The sequence below is a fragment of the Chrysochloris asiatica genome, unplaced genomic scaffold (assembly GCF_000296735.1).
Source record: "Chrysochloris asiatica unplaced genomic scaffold, ChrAsi1.0 scaffold00157, whole genome shotgun sequence".
NCBI lineage: Eukaryota > Metazoa > Chordata > Mammalia > Afrosoricida > Chrysochloridae > Chrysochloris > Chrysochloris asiatica.
The window spans coordinates 2227307-2233489 of record NW_006408675.1 but is presented as its reverse complement, the minus strand read 5'-3'; positions in this window follow the sequence as shown (position 1 = coordinate 2233489).

The window sequence follows — 6183 nt, the reverse complement described above, 5'->3', positions numbered from 1 at the left end:
CATAGTTGAATTGACACATTTGAGTTATGGTATTGGAGGAGAATATTGAAAGTGCCATGGGCTGCCAAAAGAACCAATGGATCCATTTTGGAAGAAGTACAGCCAGAGTGCTCCTTGGAGGCCAAGATGGCCAAACTTCATGTCTCATACTTTGAATATATTGTAAGGTGGGACCAGTCGCTGGAGAAGGATATCATATTTGGTAAGGTGGAGGGTCAGAGAAAAAGAGGAAGACCCCCCCAATGAGATGAATTGGCACAGTAGTAGCAACAATGGGCTCAAGTGTAGCAGCAATCGTGAGGATGGCACAGGATTGGATGTTGCTGCTTACATAGGGTCGCTATGGGTTAGAACTGATTTTGCACCTAACAACAGCTAACAATCTGCAACCAACCATGGTGATGGTGCAAGATTGGGCAGTAGTTTGTTCTGTTGAACTTGTGGTCACCATGAATCAGAGACAAATTTGACAGCAGATAAAAACAACCCTGTTTGTAGTCCCTAACACAGTACCTGGTTCATAAAAATGTGTTGAATGAAGAAATGAATAAAGTAGTGTTAGTTAGTGGTTGTTGATGATCCCCACAACAACCATGTAACAATTGTCTGAATATATCTCATCATAGAATAGAGATAACTGCCAACTCTAATTATAGGTACAAAAACTAAGAATGGTTAAATAACTTATCCAAGTTAAAGATCTAGTAAGTAGTAGAACCAAGATAAGAATGCATGCTTTATTACTCCAGTCTCTGTACTCTCAACCGCTAGATTATTCTAGAACAGAAAACATGCTTAATTGGCGTTACTTACATACAACTCCAGGTTTAATTATATGTCTCAAACACCATTCATGTTCAACATTTCAATTATATATTCCCTGAAACATCACTAGTGGGAAATCCTATAATAAATGGGAAATATCACTTGTCCATACTGTAGCACATTTATCCCCTGGAGTTCCCTCCTGCAGACAATGTAAAGGTCTTTCCCAGAGGCAGAAAACAGAAGATATTCTTGAGCCATGCAACAAAATATCCCAATTGAAGCTCAGAATTTTTTCACCACTACCAAATAGCAGAAGTGATTAGATGCCATCTGAATATCATTAAAGTCATAAGAAGTGATTGCATAGAAACTCTTGTTACAATTGGAGAAGGAAACAGGTACAACTGAAAAGAAACACTGAGTTCTTAGAGGCTGATTAATGCCCCACTGTGTTGTCATTTTTGAGGCTACGTAAAGTTTATGAGCCTTGCTTGCCTTAATGCTGTAATTATTATTGAGCTATTCAGCATTTGTAAAACTTGTGACCAAGGGGCCCATAAAAATACAAGCAGTTGTAAATAATCCCTTTATTTTTTTATATAAGTGCTACCATTGGCAGGAAAATTATTTTAGACTCAAATTTTAGAGAGTGAGAAATGTAAAGAACACTATCTTGACTAGGACAGCAGTAATATGTAACACTCCTTAAAAGAACGAATCACAGAATAAGCCAGCACCTGTCATTAATTAACCAATCACACATATGAGTATGTTTTGAGCAAGAGGGCTTTGAAACCCATGCTGAAAATATCCAGCTAAAAAAAGCTCCCATATTTGTTTTGCTTTTCTATGATGGAATGGAAAGACAATGATTTGCTTCAATAAGCTTTAAAAAAAAAGAAAGAAAGAAAGAAAAGATTCATTCTTCCAATTAAGAACTATGGCTTTGTCTTCACAGTTCAGCTAATTCAAAATATGTAATTAATTCTGTCTTCAAAAAGTCAAACTGGGCATTTTATATAAAAACCATAGCATATTAGAATGCTATTCTAAACACAGAAATATGGTCACTGGTAGGATCTACACATACAAACCTCAGATTCAAGCCACAAAATAGCAATCTCAATTAAATGACTCTTTTAGGGTCAGAGATCTTTAATACTTAAACAAAATGGCAGCTTTAATAGACATGTGATCTGAGAACTGCCGTCATCACAAATACTTGGAATGTTTCTGAAATCTGAAATCACAGATATCAAAACCCTACCCTGTTCCTTGAATGTCATAGATAAGGACCATCATTCTGTAAAAAAAAAAAAAAATAGACAAAAAGAAAAAAAAATTTCTGTGGTAACACTACATTTTAATATTTGAGAACCACTGGATTTTTTATAAAAATGAGGACAAACGATCAATCTAGAATACAGAGTGTTTAGATTTACATAGGAAAACTTACTATAAAAGACATCTTTAAACTTTCAAGAGCAAAGATACCAGTTTGAGGACTAAGGTGCACCTGATCCAAGCCATGGTATTTTCAATCACCTCCTATGCTTGTGAAAGTTGGACAATGAATAGGGAAGACCTTGGAAGAGTTAATGCTTTTGAATTATGTTGTTAAAAGAGACTCTTAAAAGTACCATGGACTGCCAGAAGAACAACTAAATCTATGTTGGAAGAGAATACTCCTTAGAAGCCAGGATGCTGAGACTCATACTTTGATGTGTTATTAGGAGGAACCAATCCCTGGAGAAGGAAATCATACTTCGGAAAGTGGAGGGTAAGCGCAAAAAAAGAAAGACACCTGCCTCCCCCCACCCCAATGAAATGAATTGGCACACTGACAGCAGCAATGGGCTCAAGCTTAACAGAGACAGTGAAGGATGGCACAGGACTGGGCAGTGTTTCATTCTGTTGTACATAGAGTCACTATGAGTCGGAACTGACTTGACAGCACCTAACAACAACAAGAATGACATAAGAAGAACAGGCACAGAACCATTTGAAACATCATAAAGAGCATGCTTCAAAGTAGATTAGTAAACGATGATTCATAAAATCATCAAGGAGAGTTTAGAAGGTGATGTGCTGGAAACCAAAAGAGAGAGAGAGAGAAAATGTGACAAGAAAAGGAAACCGTCAACAGTGTCAAATACAAAAGAGAGAGAGAGGAGCTACTTCCTAACTTTGATAATCGGGCCACACATAATCTCTGTAAGAAATCCTTTCACAGAATAGTACTGTGGTTGTTGTTGTTGAGTGCGGTGGAGTCGGTTCCGACTCATAGCGACCCTGCACAGGGTTTCCGAGGCTGTAAATCTTTGCGGGAGCAGAACGCCTCATCTTTCACCCTCGGAACAGCTGGTAGTTTCGAACTGCTGACCTTGCGGTTCACAGCCCGATTCACAACCACTACGCTACCAGAGCTGCTTAGTACTGTGGTAGGAAGCCAGATTACAGAAGATTGAGGTGCAATAAGGAATGCGGAACTCAAAACAGAAGATAGGAACAATACTTTGAAAAAGTTTGGCTAGGAACAAAGAAGATGTTGTGTTAGAAGAGGGATTGTTAATAAGGAAGAAACTGGTATTTATTTATGTACCAAGAAAAAGAATCAGTGGGAAGACCAAGGATTAAAGACACAGAATGTTATTGTTGTTAAATGCCATCGAGTCGGTTTTGACTCAGTGACCCTGTATAGAGTTTCTAAGGAGTGGCTGGTGAATTTGAACTGCTGACCTTGTGGGTCAAAGGAATGGAGTAGAGATCATTTATGGATAAACTCCTAGGGCAAAAGGGATAAAGCACAGAAGAAAGAAGTACCTTTGAAGAGGAGAGAAGTGTTCTATTTCGATGCTGGAATGAAGGATATAAAGAGATCAAGTTTGCAGTCAAGTCTGTTGGTGGGAAGGGAAAGAAAGAGTAAAGCTACAACAGTTGTTGCTGTTGTTGTTGTTGTTAAGTGCAACCCATAGCAACCCTGTATAAGGTTTCCAACAAGTAGTTCAAACAGATTTTGCAGTCTATCACATTAATCACAGCGCCATGCCAGGACTCCAACTACAACTACAACCAGATGGCCTCAATTTCCCCTAAGAAACAAGAAGAAAGAGCATCTGCTTAGATAGAACAAGGGATAAGAATAGACAGCTTGAGAATATCAGAGAATCTGGAACAGTTATTGTAGGAAATAGGAAAGGAATTGGACCAGGAGCAAGTGAAAGGACTGATAAGCTCTATTATAGAAACCTAGAACTTCTGGTGGTGTGCTATGGATCAGCACTGGACGGCAAACCACAAGTTCAGTAGTTCAAACAGACCAGTTGCTCCTCAGAAACCCTATACAGGGTTACTATAAATCGGAACTGACTCGATGGCACTTAACAACAACAAACAACAACAGTTAAGATCTGAGGTCATAAATTATTAGTAAGACTGAGTAGCAAGATTGTGCAATGTTCTCTAGCAATTCTCAGTATGCTGGTGACAGAGAAGACCATGCCAATGGGTGCCCTAAATAGAGGGGAAGGTCATAGGAGTCAAAGAGGTTCAAGAATTTTAGGTCAAAGTATTAAATGGAAATTAAAGTCTACCAGGAATTGAAGTCAAAAATGAATCCATAAACCAGCTCTCATACATGTTAAAAAGGAAAAAGGAAGGTATCATAACTAAATGGTGTAAATTTCAAAGTAAAAAAAAAAACAAAAAACTTTTGCATAGGAATCCAAGAGAAATGGCTTAATGGAGCATGAGGAAGTATATAAACACCTCCCTTGGCCCAGTTATGTGGGCATATGAAGGAATGACTCCCTCTATTAAAAAGGGCCACCGATGAAGCATTTCTTCTAATTGGAGAATAAATTTCAGTTAAAGCAGTGGATGAAGACAATATTCTGGAAGCTAAGGCTATAGGAAATTTAATTTGAAATAAAATCAATTTCTTAGGGTACCAAGGAAGGAGTGAGAAGGAGTAAACAGTGGAGCGGGGTATCAGTGAAAAGCAAGTATATGGCAGTAGAAAATTGGGTGTAACTTTGAGAGAATTTCTTGTTCTTAGTCCCTACTTCATTTGATTCTGGCCAATTTTTAACCCTGTGGTGTCCACCTCCCATTTCCACCTTTGTACACTTCAACTTGACTGATTCCTTCTCTTAGATAGGAAGGTTTTTTTCTTTCCCCTACATACTGTTGATTGATTACTCTGGGGAATAAACCATACTCAGCTCAGCCTTAGTCACTTTTCATTATTATCTAAGTCTCAAATGTTAACTACCTGATCACATGGAATATGTTCCTGGTCTCTGATCAAATTTTCCTGGAACATGATACTGCATTCAACACAACAGAGGTTTACCTCTGACTTGTTTGCCACACATGCAACATTATGATTCTTTGTATAGGCCTGCCACACATCCAAAAGGCCACAAATTTTGCCCTTTTCTATTCCCCACTGAAATATAGCTCATTACCCCACACCCAGTCCCCTTCTCTTCCCTTCCTCCATTTTATTCAATCTTTTGGCTCAACTGGTGCAAAGATGTCAACCGCACGATAATTATGAGATTGAGTGGGTGAGTTAAGCCACTCTAGATGTGACCTGTCCAGTATTAAAACAAAATGAAAATAACCATGCGATGGCTGCTAGGACTCTAACAGTTTAACATAATCAGACATGTGCCCTAGACTTTTGGAAGGCGAATTTCCAATCCTCAAATAAGTTATCAACATGATCACATTGACTGAGACTCTCAACAGAGAAGAAGGAGCAAGAAGATTGGAAAACTTCCAAAAAATTAAATTCCAATAAGTCAATTATAACTCATGAAAAAAAAAAAAAAAAAACCCACAAGTAACCATTAATATAAAAAATGTTTAGTCTCATTATCAATCAAAGAGATATAAATTAAGACATCATTTTAAGATTTTTTGAATTTTAAGAATTTTTTGATATTGTGAGAATGCAGGGAAACCAGTGATGGCACCCTTAAATACTACTGTAACAGTGTGCATAGTTATCTCCTTTATGGAAAGCAAATTTGCATTATGTGTCAAAAGATTTACAGTGTTTCATAGTCATTAATAATAATGTTTTAGGAGAATAACTGATGTGGAAAAACAATCATGATATATTGATAGTTTTAAAAGGTTACAAAATATCATATTTAATATGTTTTTGTTGTTAAGTGCCATCGACCCTGTAGAGTTTCAACAGAAAAGGAGCAGCTAGTAGATTTGAACCACAGACCTTGCGGTTAGCAGTCCAGTGCTTACACACCAGGATTCCTTCTGTTTAGCAGAATCCCACTTATTTAAACATGCTTTATGTTGATATTAGGTACCATTGAGTTGGTTCTGACTCATATAGCGATCCCATGAATAACAGAACAAAGCATTGCCCAAGTCCTGCACCATCCT